Source organism: Anomaloglossus baeobatrachus, chromosome 12 (genome assembly GCF_048569485.1).
Source record: "Anomaloglossus baeobatrachus isolate aAnoBae1 chromosome 12, aAnoBae1.hap1, whole genome shotgun sequence".
NCBI classification, from domain to species: domain Eukaryota; kingdom Metazoa; phylum Chordata; class Amphibia; order Anura; family Aromobatidae; genus Anomaloglossus; species Anomaloglossus baeobatrachus.
Window position 1 is genome coordinate 107,233,022 of NC_134364.1, and position 18,649 is coordinate 107,251,670.

Below are 18,649 nucleotides of genomic sequence, written 5' to 3' on the forward strand. Positions count from 1 at the left end.
GGCTGTAGCCTGAAAACCACAGCTGGCAGCTTTACCGTGGTTGGGGATCCAATGTGGAGGTCACCCCAGGCTCTTTTTTTATAATTAATTTTTATAAATATTAATAATTACAAAAAAAAAGTAGGGTCCCCCCCAAATTGGATCACCAGCCAAGGTAAAGCAGACAGCTGGGGTCTGGTATTCTCAGAGTGGGAAGGTCCATAGTTATTGGGCCTTCACAGCCTAAAAATAGCAGGCCGCAGGCACCCCAGACGTGGCGCATCCACTAGATGCGCCAATCCTGGCGCTTCACCCCAGCTCATCCTGTGCCCTAAAGCAGTGGCAAATGGGGTAATAAATCGGGTTGATACTAGCTGTAAAGTCACCTGATATCAAGCCCAGCAGTTTGTGATGTCATGGCTTCTATTAGATACCCAACGTCATAAACTGTCAGTACTGACAAAAAAAATTTATTTGAAAAAACAGTCCCCAAAACATTCCCTCTTTCACCAATTTATTGTAAGAAAAAAAATAAAGGGGTCCCACGACGACTCTGGACCGTCTAGAATATGGGGGGGAGACACTCAGGGAACGTATCCCCCATTTTCTAGGAGTGCAGACCCTTCATGTGAGGAGTGTGGGTGCAATGAATCTGCACTCACTCTCCCCGGGTCCACAGCTGCAGAGTCCATGTCGTAACGGTTGCTACCAAAGCTGCAATGCCCTGCTCATGAGGTAAGGGCATGCCTAATCAGGAGAACTATTCTACATTTCCAAATATTGGTATTTGCTGATATTATTGCTATTCCACCTACTATATATTGGGGATTGGATCTTGGAGATGGAATACCCCTTTAAGTCCAGTTATCCATCTGAATGAATACGTAACAACAGAGCTCACTATTTAGACATGTTTTCTTGTGGCGTATAACGGACTCTCATGTTTGGTAGTCATTCAGCAGGGCAACAGAAATAGCAAATCCCTCCATTTGTAAATGTAGTATAGCTCTCCTGATCAACTATGTTCCTTACCTCATTAGCAGGGCATTGCAGTAATAATAATAATTTTTTCATTTATATAGCGTTATTAATTCCATAGTGCTTTGCATACACTGGGAACACTGTCCCCATTGGGGCTCACAATCTAAATTCCCTATCTGTATGTCTTTGGAGTGTGGGAGGAAACCAGAGAACCCGGAGGAACCCACACAAACACGGGGAGAAGATACAAACTCCTTGCAGATGGTGTCCTTGGTGGGAATTGAACTCAGGACTCCAGCGCTGCAAGACTGCAGTGCTAACCACTGAGCCACCGAGCCGCCCATTTAGCATGCATAACCACCACTCACTGTGTCTGAACACAGGAAGCTGAGCTGACAGCCAATCTGTGCATGCGGCAGCGTCTATTGTGAAGGAGAGGGCCGTGGGGGATCAACACTGCACAGGTACCGTGGAACACTAGTGGGGTTATAGGGGGTGACCTGGCAGGACCGGGGGAGGAGTTTTCTGTCGCATGTGTCGTGGCATATGCGACAGAAATCAGAGGAGTAGGGTGAATGCGGCCGGCACGCTGCTGTGCGCGCGGCCATCTTGGATTTCTGGGATGGGGTTAGGGGGGGCACTTTGGCGACATTGGGGGATCGGGGAGGAAATTTATCATGTTTGTTCATGCCAGATGGGAGATAAATAATTTTTTACCGGCGCTGTCATTTACTATAACGTGATCATCGATGTACGGTGTATACCTGTGATCACGTGAGCGGGGACCGGAAAAACCATCCTGAATCATGATCTCCAGGGTCTCAGCTACCCCCGGAGATTTTCTGATGCTGGGGGGCGCTATTCACTTATTTCTGCCTGCTGTTTATAAACGGCAGATCAGAATAAGGCTCCATTAACACGACCGATCCATTTTTGCGGTCTGCAAAAAACAGTCCGTTTTTTTCACGGGTGCATCCGTGTGGCATCCGTTTCTGTTCCGTAGACGGTCCGTATGTCATCTGTTTGTCATCCATGTGCCTTCCGTTTTTTTTGTGTACTGCAAAAAAACTGAAGGAGGGAAAATACATAAATGTACCCAGGATCCATAGCTTCATCCTACATGAGGCGGTCACATGTTCACTCCAGTGCCATTTTCTACTGCTTTTAACAATGTAGAGCGCTCTGGTGATTTTCTTGTGCTTGTACACTTCATATCAGTCTTTTCTGTCATTATAATGGCAGAAAGACACTTACTGTCCCACTCTCTTGCATTTTGTAATTTTGCACCCTTTGGTGCCTTTCATGTGGCACTAAGGGGTGCTTAGCTTTGTATTTAGCCATAAAAAATGAAAAAAATGACTTGGGGTTCCCCCTATTTTTGTAGCCAGCTAGGGTAAAGCAGACGGCTGCAGCCTGCAGACCACAGCTCGCAGCTTCACCTTGGCTGGTAATCCAAAACTGAGGGCACCCCACGCTGTTATTTTAAATTAAATAAATAATTAAAAAAAACAAAAACACGTAGGAGTCTCCCCAAAATTGGATCACCAGCCAAGGTAAAGCAGACAGCTGGGGTCTGATATTCTCAGACTAGCGAGGTAAATGGTTATTGGACTCTCCCCAGCCTAAAAATAGCAGGCCGCAGCCACCCCAGAAGTGGCGCATCCATTAGATGCGCCAATCCTGGTGCTTCGCCCCAGCTCATCCCGTGCCCTGGTGCGGTGGCAAACGGGGTAATATATGGGGTTAATACCAGATGTGTAATGTCCCCTGGCATCAAGCCCTGGGGTTGGTGAGGTCAGGCGTCTATCAGATACCCGACATCACCAACCCAGTCAGGAATAAAAAAAATAGACAAACACATTTTTATTTGAAAAAACACTCCCCAATACATTCCCTCTTTAACCAATTTATTAGAATGAAAAACAAATCCAGGTCTGCTGTAATCCAAGGGGTTGCCATGACGATCCACACTGTCCCAATCAATGAAGAGCAGGATGTTCCCCATTGGCTGGGAGAGCAGTGCAATGACCTGAGCTAACATCAATGGGCCAGCCCAGGTCACTGCAGGGGATGACAAGTGCTGCTGTCAGCGAGGTACATTACCTGCGCTGATCTCCTGCACTGCTGACTAGAGTTGAGCGCGTTTCGTGGTTCGAGGTTCTCCAGTTCTAGGCTCGAGTGATTTTGGGGGCTGTTCGAGATCAAACTAGAACTCGAGCTTTTTGCAAAAGCTCGATAATTCTAGATACGTTCGAGAACGGTTCTAGCAGCAAAAAGCAGGGCTTTTTACAGCTACAGTGTGCAGGAGCCATCGCTGGCAGCCTGCCAGAAGCTGGTAACCAAGATAAACATCGGGTATCCAAGCAAAACGCTTTGGTTAGTAACCCGATGTTTATCTTAGTTACGTGCAGGAAGCCCACACTTCCCCGCTCAGCTCGCTCCGCCCCCTCCTGCCCGCGGCATGTACACACACACACACACACACACACACACACACACACACACGGTCCCGCTCGGCTTAGCTGCGGTGATGAAGTCCCGCCATCCCGACCTCAGCACTGTCACTTTCCTCCATGGCCGCCGCTTGTCACATCATCTCTCGCTTCCGACCCGAGACTGACTAGCGGTGACGTCACGGGCCTCTCGCGATACTTGTTGTGAAGGCACCGGTCATTGAACTCAGTGACAGGGGCTGTCAGTGTGCTGGAGATCAGCGCAGGTAATGTATCTCGCTGACAGCAGCACTTGTCATCCCCTGCAGTGACCTGGGCTGACCCATTGATGTTAGCTCAGGTCACTGCACTGCTCTCCCAGCCAATGGGGAACATCCTGCTCTTCATTGACTGGGACAGTGTGGATCGTCATGGTAACCCCTTGGATTACAGCAGACCTTGATTTGTTTTTCATTCTAATAAATTGGTTAAAGAGGGAATGTTTTGGGGAGTGTTTTTTCAAATAAAAATGTGTTTGTCGTCTATTTTTTTTTATTCCTGACTGGGTTGGTGATGTCGGGTATCTGATAGACGCCTGACCTCACCAACCCCAGGGCTTGATGCCAGGTGACATTACACATCTGGTATTAACCCCATATATTACCCCGTTTGCCACCGCACCAGGGCGCGGGATGAGCTGGGGCGAAGCACCAGGATTGGCGCATCTAATGGATGCGCCACTTCTGGGGCGGCTGCGGCCTGCTATTTTTAGGCTGGGGAGAGTCCAATAACCATGGACCTCCCTAGTCTGAGAATATCAGGCCCCAGCTGTCTGCTTTACCTTGGCTGGTGATCCAATTTTGGGGGACCCCTACGTGTTTTTTTTTTTAAATTATTTATTTAATTTAAAATAACAGCGTGGGGTGCCCTCAGTTTTGGATTACCAGCCAAGGTGAGGTTGCCAGCTGTGGTGTGCAGGCTGCAGCCGTCTGCTTTACCCTAGCTGGCTACAAAACTAGGGGGAACCCTACGTCATTTTTTTTTCATTTTTTTGGCTAAATACAAAGCTAAGCACCCCTTAGTGCCACATGAAAGGCACCAAAGGGTGCTCCACTTTTTTCTCCACTTTTTTCTCCACTTTTTTCTCCACTTTTTCTCCGTTCTTTTTCTATAGTCGGTCTACCCATTAGCTCTGCCATGCATACTGTAGCTCTACACCTACTGCACATGTTACTTTATGATTGACATCTCTTTCGTACCAGAGCTGTCTAAGTCTACTCTGACCCCATATTTGTCATTACTATATTGTACTTGTACTGTATTATGACATTTGTATCATGTGTTTCATTTCTTGCTGTGTTGCAATTTTTTTGCTGCATCCCAATTGTACCTCTGATGTGAAAGGAAAAGAGGGAACGATCCAGCACAAATCCTCCTTATGTTAAAATATTCGAGTATTTATTTAAACATCGTTAAAATCATAGTGAAGGCCAAAAAAATCGCTTAAGGGTACAGTTCATGAAAGCTTTACGCGTTTCGGACTAATAATAAAACCAACAAGTCCTTAATCATAAGTGTCTCATGAAACCAAAAGAGCTACTGAAATAGACTGACTCATTAGAAGAGGAAAAGGGAGGGGTGAAAAAATATTAATTACTTCAGGAGGAGGAAAACGAAAAAGAAGAAAAAAAAAAAAAAAAAAAAAAAAGGAAGAAAAAGGTGAGGGGAGGAAGCGAGTGAATATCTAGAAATTTTAACCTCCTATAATCAAAGCTGCGATTCAAAGTTATAATAAACGTATATAAATTGTACATGATAAACGATGGTATGTACTGATCTAGAAGTAGAAATCCCAGAACCGCCAGAGAGGGGGAGGGGGAAGGAAATATAAGCTTATATATATATGTGTAAAAAACAAAATTAATTTGATTTGATTCCACATCTGTGCTAATACCGTTTATTATAATTACATTATTATTATCATCCGACATTAATCCTAATTATTATTATTTCCCAGGAGGTAAGGATATATACCATTTAATTATATGTCCGTATTTATTCTTGTTGATGTAATTCTCATAAATATTATATTCCCCAGCCATTCCCGAATTATTATAGTTATTATTAATATTATTCTTTCCTAACACCTAGCTATGAATTTTCATGTCAAAAGGTGAAGAAAGTTCATGAAAGATGTATAAAGTCAAAACATATATATAAACGGGATTATTCCCGGTTTAGGTATATGAACATGGGCCTGTATAATTATATTACAGTATTGGGTTATCGCAAAAAGCACAAAAGCGTGTTGATTCTTTAATGTGGTCTAATATCATGAATTCAATATGGGCTGGAGTGAGATAATTTATTAACTCCATAAATCATGGTGTTCAATAAAGTATAAGACATCTGTCTCATTTATACCTTCTAGTGTTTCATTCACCCTTTGACATATTATTCATAATCAGGCATAAATGAGACAGATGTCTTATACTTTATTGAACACCATGATTTATGGAGTTAATAAATTATCTCACTCCAGCCCATATTGAATTCATGATATTAGACCACATTAAAGAATCAACACGCTTTTGTGCTTTTTGCGATAACCCAATACTGTAATATAATTATACAGGCCCATGTTCATATACCTAAACCGGGAATAATCCCGTTTATGTATATGTTTTGACTTTATACATCTTTCATGAACTTTCTTCACCTTTTGACATGAAAATTCATAGCTAGGTGTTAGGAAAGAATAATATTAATAATAACTATAATAATTCGGGAATGGCTGGGGAATATAATATTTATGAGAATTACATCAACAAGAATAAATACGGACATATAATTAAATGGTATATATCCTTACCTCCTGGGAAATAATAATAATTAGGATTAATGTCGGATGATAATAATAATGTAATTATAATAAACGGTATTAGCACAGATGTGGAATCAAATCAAATTAATTTTGTTTTTTACACATATATATATAAGCTTATATTTCCTTCCCCCCCCCCCTCTCTGGCGGTTCTGGGATTTCTACTTCTAGATCAGTACATACCATCGTTTAACATGTACAATTTATATACGTTTATTATAACTTTGAATCGCAGCTTTGATTATAGGAGGTTAAAATTTCTAGATATTCACTCGCTTCCTCCCCTCACCTTTATCTTCCTTTTTTTTTTTTTTTTTTTCTTCTTTTTCGTTTTCCTCCTCCTGAAGTAATTAACATTTTTTCACCCCTCCCTTTTCCTCTTCTAATGAGTCAGTCTATTTCAGTAGCTCTTTTGGTTTCATGAGACACTTATGATTAAGGACTTGTTGGTTTTATTATTAGTCCGAAACGCGTAAAGCTTTCATGAACTGTACCCTTACCACCTAAGCGATTTTTTGGCCTTCACTATGATTTTAACGATGTTTAAATAAAGACTCGAATATTTTAACATAAGGAGGATTTGTGCTGGATCGTTCCCTCTTTTCCTTTCACATCTTCGTTACCGGTTGGGATAGACCGTTGGATTCCGAGCACCCGCAAGGCTGAACAGTCCGGGCAACAGGTGAGCTGAAGATTCTACCATTTACCAATTGTACCTCTACATTGTTCGAGTTTATGTTATTGTTCTCTCACTCTTATGTGATACTGATTATTGTCATTTTTCATGATTACATGCAGATAAGTCCAATCTTATGAAGGCTCAGGCCGAAACGTCATTTGTAACTTGTTTTGGACAAAAACATATGCTTATGAAAAAAATTTTTTTCTTAATACGGACCAATAAAGAGTGATTTTGCATTACTATCCGTTGTGACTTACTGACTTAGTCTGGGAGATTTAGAGTGCCGAGGTTACTCACTAATTTTATCTATTATTACCTCTGAGCACCTATATACCAGTGAGCAGAGCTTCCTCTACAGTAGTTCTCCTGATTAGGCATGCCCTTACCTCATGAGCAGGGCATTGCAGCTTTGGTAGCAACCATTACGACATGGACTCTGCTGCTGTGGACCCGGGGAGAGTGAGTGCAGATTCATTGCACCCACACTCCTCACATGAAGGGTCCGCACTCCTAGAAAATGGGGGATACGTTCCCTGAGTGTCTCCCCCCCCATATTCTAGACGGTCCAGAGTCGTCGTGGGACCCCTTTATTTTTTTCTTACAATAAATTGGTGAAAGAGGAAATGTTTTGGGGACTGTTTTTTCAAATAAATTTCTTTTGTCGATTTTTTTTTTTTGTTAGTACTGACAGTTTATGATGTTGAGTATCTAATAGACGCCATGACATCACAAACTGCTGGGCTTGATCTCAGGTGACTTTACAGCTAGTATCAACCCGATTTATTACCCCGTTTGCCACTGCACCAGGGCACGGGATGAGCTGGGGTGAAGCGCCAGGATTGGCGCATCTAGTGGATGCGCCACGTCTGGGGTGCCTGCAGCCTGCTATTTTTAGGCTGTGAAGGCCTAATAACTATGGACCTTCCCACCCTGAGAATATCAGACCACAGCTGTCCGCTTTACCTTGGCTGGTGATCCAATTTGGGGGGGACCCTACTTTTATTGTGTAATTATTAATATTTATAAAATAATTATAAAAAAGAGCCTGAGGGGACCTTCACATTGGATCCCCAACCACGGTAAAGCTGCCAGCTGTGGTTTTCAGGCTACAGCCGTCTGCTTTATCCTAGCTGGCTATCAAAAATGGGGGGACCCAACGTCATTTTTTTTTTTAACTATTTTTTAAATAGAAAAAATTAATGGGCTTCCCTGTATTTTGATTGCCAACCAAGGTGACGGCAGGCAGATGGGGGTGGCAACCCATAGCTGTCTGCTTTATCTGCGCTAAGAATCAAAAATACCGCGGAGAGCTACGTCATTTTTTTAAAGATTTATTTTTACAGCACTGTGATGTCCAGCAATCAAAATACAGGGAAGCCCATTTTATTTTTAGTTATTTAAATAAATAATTAAAAAAAATATATATGGGCTCCCGCTGCATTTTTTGTATTGCTAGCTAAGGGTAATCCTAGCAGCTACTGGCTGCTAACCCCCACTGCTTGGTGTTACCTTCACTGGCAATGGAAAATCCAGGGAAGCATTTTTTATTTTTTTTGCCAAAAAACTACAAAAAAAGGACGTGCGCTTCGCCATATTTTTGTATGCTAGCCAGGTATAGCAGGCAGGTGCTGGAAGAGTTGGATACAGCGCCAGAATATGGCGCTTCTATGAAAATGCCATTTTCTGAGGCGGCTGCAGACTGCAATTCGCAGCAGTGGGGCCCAGAAAGCTCAGGCCAACCTGTGCTGCGGATTCCAATCCCCAGCTGCCTAGTTGTACCTGGCTGGACACAAAAATGGGGCGAAGCCTACGTCATTTGTTTTCTAATTATTTCATGAAATTCATGAAATAATAAAAAAGGGCTTCCCTTTATTTTTGGTTCCCAGCCAGGTACAAATAGGCAACTGGGGGTTGGGGGCAGCCGTACCTGCCTGCTGTACCTGGCTAGCATACAAAAATATGGCGAAGTCCACATAATTTTTTCAGGGGGCAAAAAACTTCTGCATACAGTCCTGGATGGAGTATGCTGAGCCTTGTAGTTCTGCAGCTGCTGTCTGTCTGTATGGAGAAGAGCAGACAGCAGCTGCAGAACTACAAGGCTCAGCATACTCCATTCAGGACTGTATGCAGAATTTTTTTGCCCACCAAAAAAATGACGTGGGCTTTGCCATATTTTTGTATGCTAGCCAGGTACAGCAGGCAGCCACAGGCTGCCTCCAACCCCCAGTTGCCTATTTGTACCCGGCTGGGAATCAAAAATATAGGGAAGCCCGTTTTTTTTTAATTATTTCACTTATTTCATGAAATAATTAAAAAACAAATGACGTGGGCTTCGCCCCATTTTTGTGTCCAGCCGGGTACAACTAGGCAGCTGGGGATTGGAATCCGCAGCACAGGTTAGCCCGAGGTTTGTGGGCGCCTCTGCTGCGGATTTTAGTCCGCAGCCGTCCCAGAAAATGGCGCTCTCATAGAAGCGCCATCATCTGGCGCTGTATCCAACTCTTCCAACAGCCCTGGAGCCGGGTGGCTTGTTGGGTAATCATGAGTTAATACTGGCTTTTTTTTACTAGCCAGTATTAAGCCAGAGATTCTTAATGTCAGGCACGTTTGACCCCGCCATTAAGAATCTCCAATAAAGGGTTAAAAAAAAACACCACACAGAGAAAAAATACTTTAATAGAAATAAATACACAGACACATTAGAGACTCCATCTTTATTACCCCCTGTCAGCCCTCCACGATCCTGCTCTTCTGTCTTCTTTCTTTCTAGTGTAGTAGTAGTGACGACTGTAGTGAGGAAGGATGAGGTTCACCAGCTCATCACTTGGGGCTGGGGAACCTCATCCTCACTACAATCGTGAAGCAGCGTGCAGCCTTCACTCCGTGAGTGATCAGTGCTGCTAGCGGTAACAGCGGTAACGCTGACAGACGCGTTACCATAGCAACGGTGCTCTCGGAGCCGCGGTTAGCGGTGACGTCACCGCTAACTGCGTTGCTATGGCAACGGTGATCTCCGTTAATGACTGGCTGTGTCAGCCGGTCCCTAACGGAACGGGGAGTCATCCGTGTGCTAGAGCATGTCGCCGGTACACGGCGATACACATATGTGCACCGTGTACCGGAGAGATGCACTCGCAGGTCCTACATGACGCGTCATAGTCATGTGACCAGTATGTAGCCAATGAGATAATAGCCACGTGACTGGTCACATGGCTATTTTGACGTCACGATAGGTCCTGCATCTCTGCTGGCAGTGCAGGTCACCGGGAGGATTAAGCGATCATCGGATGGAATAGCGGCAGGAGACAGAGTGCAGAAGGGATCGCGGGGACCGGTAAGTGTTATGGCAATGTTTATTAACTGTTTGTGTACATTTATAATGCATTTTTAGGTGTTTGTGATTGCCTCCCATTATAGCCTATTGGTTCGAGTTCGGTTCGTCGAACGTTTGACGAACCGAACTCGAACGGGACCCCCGTTCGGCGAACCGACCTCGAGCCGAACTGTGACCAGTTCGCTCATCTCTACTGCTGACAGCACCTGTCACTGACTTCAATGACCGCCGCCTTCACAGCCAAGTATCGCGAGCAGCCCGTGACATCACCGCTAGTCAGTCTCTGGTCAGAAGCGAGAGAAGATGATGTGACAAGCGGCGGCCATGGAGGACAGTGACAGCGCTGAGGTCTGGAGGGCGGGACTTCATCACCGCAGGTAAGCCAAGCGGGACCATGTGTGCAGAGTGCCAGATGGGCGGAGCCTAGCGGGGTAATGTGTGCAGAGTACTAGGTGGGCAGAGCCTTGCGGGACCATGTGTGCATAGTGCCAGGTGGACGGAGCCTAGCGGGGTAATGTGTGCAGAGTGCCAAGTGGGCGGAGCCTAGCTGAACCATGTGTGCAGAGTGCCAAGTGGGAGGAGCCTAGCGGACCATGTGTGCAGAGTGCCAGGAGGGCGGAGCCTAGCGGAGTAATGTGTGCAGAGTGCCAGGTGGGTGGAGCCTAGTAGGGTAATGTGTGCAGAGTGCTAGGTGGGCAGAGCCTAGCGGGACCATGTGTGCAGAGTGCCAGGTGGGCGGAGCCTAGTGGGGTAATGTGTGTAGAATGCCAGGTGGGTGGAGCCTAGCAGGACCATGTGTGCAGAGTGCCAGGTGGGCAGAGCCTAGCGGGACCATGTGTGCAGAGTGCCAGGTGGGCGGAGCCTAGCAGAGTAATGCATGCAGAGTACCAGGTGGGCGGAGCCTAGCGGGGTAATGTGTGCAGAGTGCTAGGTGGGTGGCAGCTGTGGTGTAATTCAAGTGAAGATTCATCAGAGAAATCCACCTTCTGCCACTTTTCCAGAGTCCATCTGTTTAGCATGCTGTGGAACTTGGAAAATGCCACACTTTTTTTAATTGCCTTTTGTTTAGTGCTGACTTCTGGGCACTGATTCGACCATGGAGACCATTTTGAGACAGACCCCTACAAACTGTTCTAGTTGACACAGGGACTTGAGGTGACCAGGCCTGTTGGAGCTCTGCTGCAGTGGAAGAGGGACTGGCTTTGGATTTTCTAACCAATAAACGTTCCTCCTGAGCAGTTGTCTTGTGCGGGTCTGCCGGACCTGGGCTTGTCAAAAACATTTCCAATCTCTTCAAATCTTTTTCTAATTCTTTATACTTGACGCTGAGACAGATTAAAGGTGCCAGCCACCTCTACAGTGGATCTGGTCTTCAGCCTCTTAATAATTAAGGCTTTGGTTGCAGGATGGATGTTTGGAATGTTGTCAGATGTCAAGTTGCAGTTGGAGTGAAGGTCTGGGGTGCTGGGTTTCTTTTTATACACACCCACTAATTACCCGATCATTTAGTGAGCACAGGTGAGGATGTAAACTAGGATTGGGTGCATTATATGACAAGGCGACAAAACTTATGTCTTGCCAAAATCTAACCTTTCTTTGTTCATTAAATGATAAATATTTCAGCTTTGCAGCAACTTTATTTTTATAACTTAAACCAAATTTGGGAGTGTTTCAGCTTTCAAAAGAGTAATTTATAAAACCAGGGGATAAATTTAAAGTTGGGTTATAAGCTTTTATTTACATAACATAGATAAGCAACAGAACTTCTGTCAGGGAGTGTATGGTGTGAGCAGTGAAAGGTGGCCTCCCACCCCTGTAACCTCTGCCGCAATGCTGGCAGCACTCATACATCTATTTTGAAAAAACCCTCTGTATATGACGCAAAGCATGTGAACGAAACTTCTTTTGTTGACCATGGCAAGGAATGTTCTGATTGCAACCTGTCTTGTTAAACCACTGTATAGTCTTGGCCACCGAGCTGCAGCTCTGTTTCAGTGTGACGGCAATTTTCTTATAACCCAGGCGATGTTTAAATAGAGCAAAAATTATTTTTTTCAGGCCATTAGATAATTTTTTGTTATGAGGTGCCACGTTGAATTTTGGTTTTAGGTATCTTGGACATAATTGGCTTGAGATATTTGCCAAAAGCATGATAAAATACGAAATATTATATGGCCAAATAATTGGACCAATCTGCCCCATGTTTGTCACATAGTTAGGAGCGTGAGAATGTTTTACACTTGTTCTTTAGAACATAACATTTTCTATAAATATGCAAAAAAGCAAAAACATTAATAAAAATCTATTAAGGACAAGACGTAACTCACCATGGTCAGTTTCTACACATGACAACTTCAATATATTGGCTTCATTTCAATAGCAAAAAAATATTTTTTAACCACACACAAAACAAAGACAGAAAAATTAGATTAGCTGGTGAAGCTGGGTCCTTCTACTAGCCACAAAATATATTCCAGCATTACAAAAAGGTACTATAGAGATGCAAAGACACTGTATACATAGTTTCCAACACTCCTTTTTTTCCGGATTGTCCGGTGAACTGGACCTTTCTAAATTTGCTTTACAAGGAAAGGCAAGTGTTTGGGGACACTTTGAAGATTAATTGATCTACAAATTGATATAAAATGTCTTGGCAGGTAAATGTATAATATATATATGGTTTTCTGTCATACAGTTGGGCACTTCAACCAAGTCACTTCTCATTTTGTACCCCAAAATATATACTTGGTTGGTATTTGAGGAAGTGATGCAGAGGTCATATTGTAGCAAAGAGAGTACATTTTTTTCTTCCCTATAGACAGAGCCCATAGATTTGATAGCCATGGTTCCCCGCCTCCCCCCAACTACCAGGTAGGACCAAAGAATTAGACTTAAGACTGTAGTGAGAAAAATGCAACATGACCAACCTACATTGCCTTCATCTTTCAATGCTCCAGACTATCCAATGCTGGAGGATTATGACTAAGACCCCAGTCCTCGTTTGGATCCCTCTACTTACCAAAAGCAGCTAAATTCTTTATTTCAGGGATAATATGGTGGATGAGGCATACAATACCATAAGAAAGTTCATTTTAAACTAACAAATATCTTCTTGTGTGCTTTTGGCCATTACAGGAAAAAGGAAACTTGCGTACGTCAGAAATGTGTGAAGATGAAGCAGTGGTTATGTGGTCACACAAAAGGACCGTCAGACAGCTGTCCATTTACTGCAAGACAAAAAAAAACAGAACAATCGTATGTGTTGCAAAGCATAGAAGATTTAATAAAAAATATATTGTAAAAGAGGTAAAGGTGTTTACCACTACATGTTTTGACCTTTGTACAAAACATCTAATGCACAGTAAGATCACCTTCACGACTTTTTTGGTTGGGCTGTCAATTCTTGGCTTACCTAGTACATTCCCTCTTTTTTTCATTCCGAACAGAGTTCAGTGGCTAAAGGTTCCACTAGTGCGCAACGCTAGCACTGTAGTAATCACCCACAGCACCAACTCTCATGGCTGTTGTGTAAAGAAGGAAATGTTAGGTAGTCATATGGGGCAAACCCATTGGAGCCAATAAAGAGTTTACGCTACAATTCTGATTTAGCAAACCCTAATGTACCGCCCTGAGAGGGGCCCGGCCGCTTCCCCCGCTTGCTCGAGCCGAGCCACTCGAGATCCGGGCTCGGGTTCTTGGTGGTGCGAGCGCCTCCGGACCGGGGGCCATGTCGCTCTTCGGAGGCGGTGTGGGGTTTGATGGTCGTGTAACGGGTCTTGATGCCACCCACGGGTCGTGGTGACGGGGGATGCACCACCGCTGCGGCTGGAGTGATGGCGGGCTCGTCCGGGATCGGTGTTGCAGCCGCAGCTGAGATGTTAGCCCCTCCACGGGTAGGGGCGGTGTGTCTCGGGGCCCTGGTGGGGGACTGGAAGCGGGGTGATGTCGTCGTTGGGGTGCAGGGCGCTGTGCCGCGGTGTAGCGTCATGCCCGGATGACACTGGTGTACTCACGATTGATTCACACTCAGAGTCACTGGTAAACCAAAGTTCGGTAGCGGTCGGTCCCCCCGGCCGGCTGCTGATGTCCCCTGTGGGGTTGATGGCTTTTCCCATGCACCTAGATGTTTGTGTTTCGGCCCCCCTGCCTAAGCAGTGGTGGCCCGCTCCCCGGCGTTGAGCTGCTGGAGGAGCCCTCGGTTGCCCGCAGGCGCTGGCCCGTCGGGTGTTTGGCCCTTGGCGGTGGCGCTCACCCGGTCTCGGTGGGCTTTTGCCTTCTTTCGGGACTTTGAATGTGGATAAACCCGTGAGGTCCAGCCAGCAATCAGTCAATTTGCCTATACTCAGTGGCTTCTAAGCTAGGACGGGGTCTGAGTACCCTCCTGTTGGTGCTCCAGTACATGGTTGAGTCCCCGGCTCGGGACCGGCAGGCTCCAACCCAAGCCCGGTCCGTACGGTTCCGCCGGTTGCTGTATCGGTACTCCTGCAGACAGCCACCACCGTCTGCCTGCCTGACGTTCTACAAGGAGCCCAGGCTCCTACACAGGTCCCTGACAGCTGCTCCACTACCACTCACTGTCAACTCAAAAACTGTTCTTGTTCTGTTTGAACTTCCTGCCCCAGGACAGTAGTCTCCTTGGTGGGCGTGCCTTTCCACCTAACTCCGCCCACCTGGTGTGCTCTACTTGCCCTGAGGGAGGCATCAGGTCTCCCTTTTGGGTGACATGTGTGTGACCTCACAGGGGATGGGGGGTGTGTATGTATGTGGTAGAGGTTATTACCTGTGACCCCTGAGGTCCAGGGCGTCACACTAATAAGTCGCAATATTTTCTCTAAAACATATTGTGAATTTTGACATTTTCATGCCCGTATCTACGAAAATAGGTGGGCAGTGGTTGTGGTAATACCCACTTGTCACACTCATGGAAAGTTACGACATGACAGTAGTGTAACTTACATAATCATAAGAGAAAGTGGGTATATATTTTGGCTGTGTGAAGAGGTTATCTCTGGGCAGCATGGTGAGTTCATTTAGAGATCTACACAGAAACAACACTATGAACGCATACCAGATAGGAGGAAAAGAACTGAATGACCATGATCAGTCATAATTCTAAAGGTTCAGGTTTGGGGAGTATGAAAGTTTTTGTGAAGTGTGGGAACAGGAGTGTAGACAAGAAACTTTTAATTAGTGGACCAAATATAAAGAGGACTATATGACAGTGAGGTTTTTGGATTATAAATTAGTTAACTGAGGGTTAGTGGGGGGTTACTAATGGTAGTGTCTGATAGACACGTCTCCATTACTAACACGAGGGCTTGACACCAGTTGACATCAATCCCCCAAAATATTACCAAGATGGCCAACACACTAGGGCAATTGGGAAGAGCCAAGCAAACCACAATAATTGGTACATCTAATGTGATGCACCAATTCTGGGGCAGCTAGAGCCTGATACTTTTAGCCTGGAATGGGTGAAATAACAATAGACCTTCCCCGCCTGATGATATCAGCCCCCAACCATCTGCTTTACCTTAGCTCTTAGCTATACAAAAAAAAATGGGAGGACTCCCAAGGCATTTTTTTTTGTTAGTGATTTATTTAGTTCCTAGCAGTGACCGAGGAGCCAGATGTGTCCATACATCTTCCCCCTGCTGTTCCCATTCCATTTGAGTCCTATTTCTATCCATTTTCAGTGATTTTCTAGCCCTCTTTCCAGAAAATGCTTGAGTTTACCATTGACCTTTAGTACTTGTTACTCAAGCCAAGCCCTTCTGAGCATCCGACCTGCTCAATTTCAGTACTCGAGCCTTTAATGCTCCATCATCGCTAGAGATGAGAGAACCTGAGGCTCGAGGTTTGAGTTTGGAAACAGAGCTCCAAAAAACAAGGTTCGGGTTTGAGAGAGTGACAAGTAGGAACCACTCAAGCGAGCAGCAGTGTGCTTGGGTAGGAGTGATGCACAGCCCTGTGTGAGCTACGTACAGTATTTGATCGGCTGACTTTTGGGGTAAAATCAGCGTGATCAGATGTAGCATACAAACACAAGCTCTAATTAAAAAAAAATTATAAACCCCATCCACCTTGCCCCAGAAGTGTTTTACTGATGGCCCATAAGCAAAACACTTCCAGGGTCCAGGGCAGGGTGGGCGGTGTTTATAAATTCATATTTTGCGGGGGGGGGGGTTTGTGTGTACACACAACATCTGATCATGCTGATTTTACCCAAAATGTGAGCTGATCAAACACTGCACGTGGCTCACACAGGACTGAGCATCAATCACACCCAAGTGCACCGCTGCTCACTTAAATGGTTTGTACTTGTCACTTGCTCGAACCCGAACCTTGGATTTTTGGAGCTCAGTTTCTAAACTTCGAGCCTCAGTTTTGCTCATCTCTACTCATGGCTAGCAATGACATTAAATTTGATAATGATTGTGACCTTGCTTGGCTTTGAAGGAAGCTATAGAGAGCGTGCTACGTAGCTGCTACTTGAAAGCATAGACCACGAACAGGAAGCAGTCTAAGTCATAAATCCTCCATAGTCACAAATATTGTATGAGAGTGAAGTCGGTTTTACAATAAGATCACAAGGATGAACACAATGGAATTGATGTTAAAGTGTCCATGCATAATATATAATCTCTTTATTGTTCGTACAGGTCTACGCGTTTCAGAGACTCCTGTCTAGAGTTGAGCGCGGTTCGTGGTTCTCCAGTTCACGGTCCGAGTGATTTTGGGGGGTGTTCTAGATTGAACTAGAACTCGAGCTTTTTGCTAAAAGTTCGGCAGCTCGAGTTACGTTCGACAACGGTTCTATCAGCAAAAAGCCTAGCTAATTACTAGCTGGCTTTTCACTGTAATAGTGTGAGTCACTCTGTGATTCACACTATTATCAAATTTCAGCGTATAGTGTGCGGGGGGGACGGGTTTTAGATCTGTGGTGCTGAGAAAATGCTGATCGCCATTTTTCTTTTTTTTTCTAAGCGCGCGTGTAGTGGGGCGGGCCAGCATGTCAGCCAATCCAGGACACACACAGCTAAGTGGACTTTTTGCCAGACAAGCAAGGGCATGTGTCATAGGCTGTGAATGTCACAAGCTGCATTTCACCATTAGGAGGGATAGAAAGTGAGGCTTCCTTTCCTCTACACTGACCCACAACCCGGCCACTGCACTTTCCTGCCCTTTTTCGCAAAACCATTTTACTAGCAAAGAGTGCTGCCAGCTAGTGCCATCCACAAAGTGTCTGCTAGACTACATTAGGGTCCCATTTGTGCCAAGGAAGTTTCACCAAGCCTGCATTGTACCCTCATGCACATTTTTGCATGCCATTTTAATTGCAAAAAGTGCTGCCAGTTAGTGGCATCCAAAAAGTGGCTGCTGTACTCCATTAGTGTCCCTCTGGTGCCAAGCAATTTCCAGCACCTCTGCATTCTACCCTCCTGCACATTTTTACTAAGCTATTATAATAGCAAACAGTGCTGAAACTTAGTGGCATCCAAAAAGGGGCTGCTATACTCCATTAGTGTCCCACTTGTGCCAAGCAATTTCCAGCACCTCTGCATTCCACCCTCCTGCACATTTTTACTAAGCTATTATAATAGCAAACTGTGCTGCCAGTTAAAGGGCCATAGTTGCATTGTCAGGGATAGTCTGTGTTGTTTCTTCTGCTGTCAATAAAGCTAGACCACCTCTGCAATCTACACCACCTATCAATTTTTACTACCACATTTTAAGTGGACAATCTTGTCGCTATCAAAATGAGTGGCAAAATGACAGATGCTGGTGGAAAGGGGAACAGGCGTGTTGGAAAAGGAAAAAAAGTTTTTGTCTGTGGGGAAGGTGGCACAGCTACATTAACATCTGCTGAAGATAGACCATCTTCCAGCAAAAGTAAGATGTCTACTACTTTCCGTGGACAATCTGATGTGCTCCCTTTTTTACGGACCCGAATAACTGTAACAAAAATAGATGATGCACAAAAAAAGCACATGCTTGAATGGATCTCAAGTGCTCCAACAAGTGCCCTCTCCACCTCAACTGCCGCATCCAAAAAAAAACAAAAAACGGTCCTCTGAGTTGTCATCCCAATCACACTTGCTTTCTCCCAGCTCTTAAGTCTCCACCCGCCCTGCACAGTATGGTGGAACTGAGATGGCTGAGTCTGCCGAGCTGTTCAGTCACACTATAGCCTGAAAATCAGAGGTCTGCTCCCAAGCTACAGTGAGTACAGACCAGGAAATGGTCTGCAATGATGCCCAGAACCTTTGTGACTCAGATTCAGGCCATTATGACCAAGTTTCTGAGCATAATGTTGACCCTTATTCACAAACTGTAAAACCTGTTGGTAAAGACAA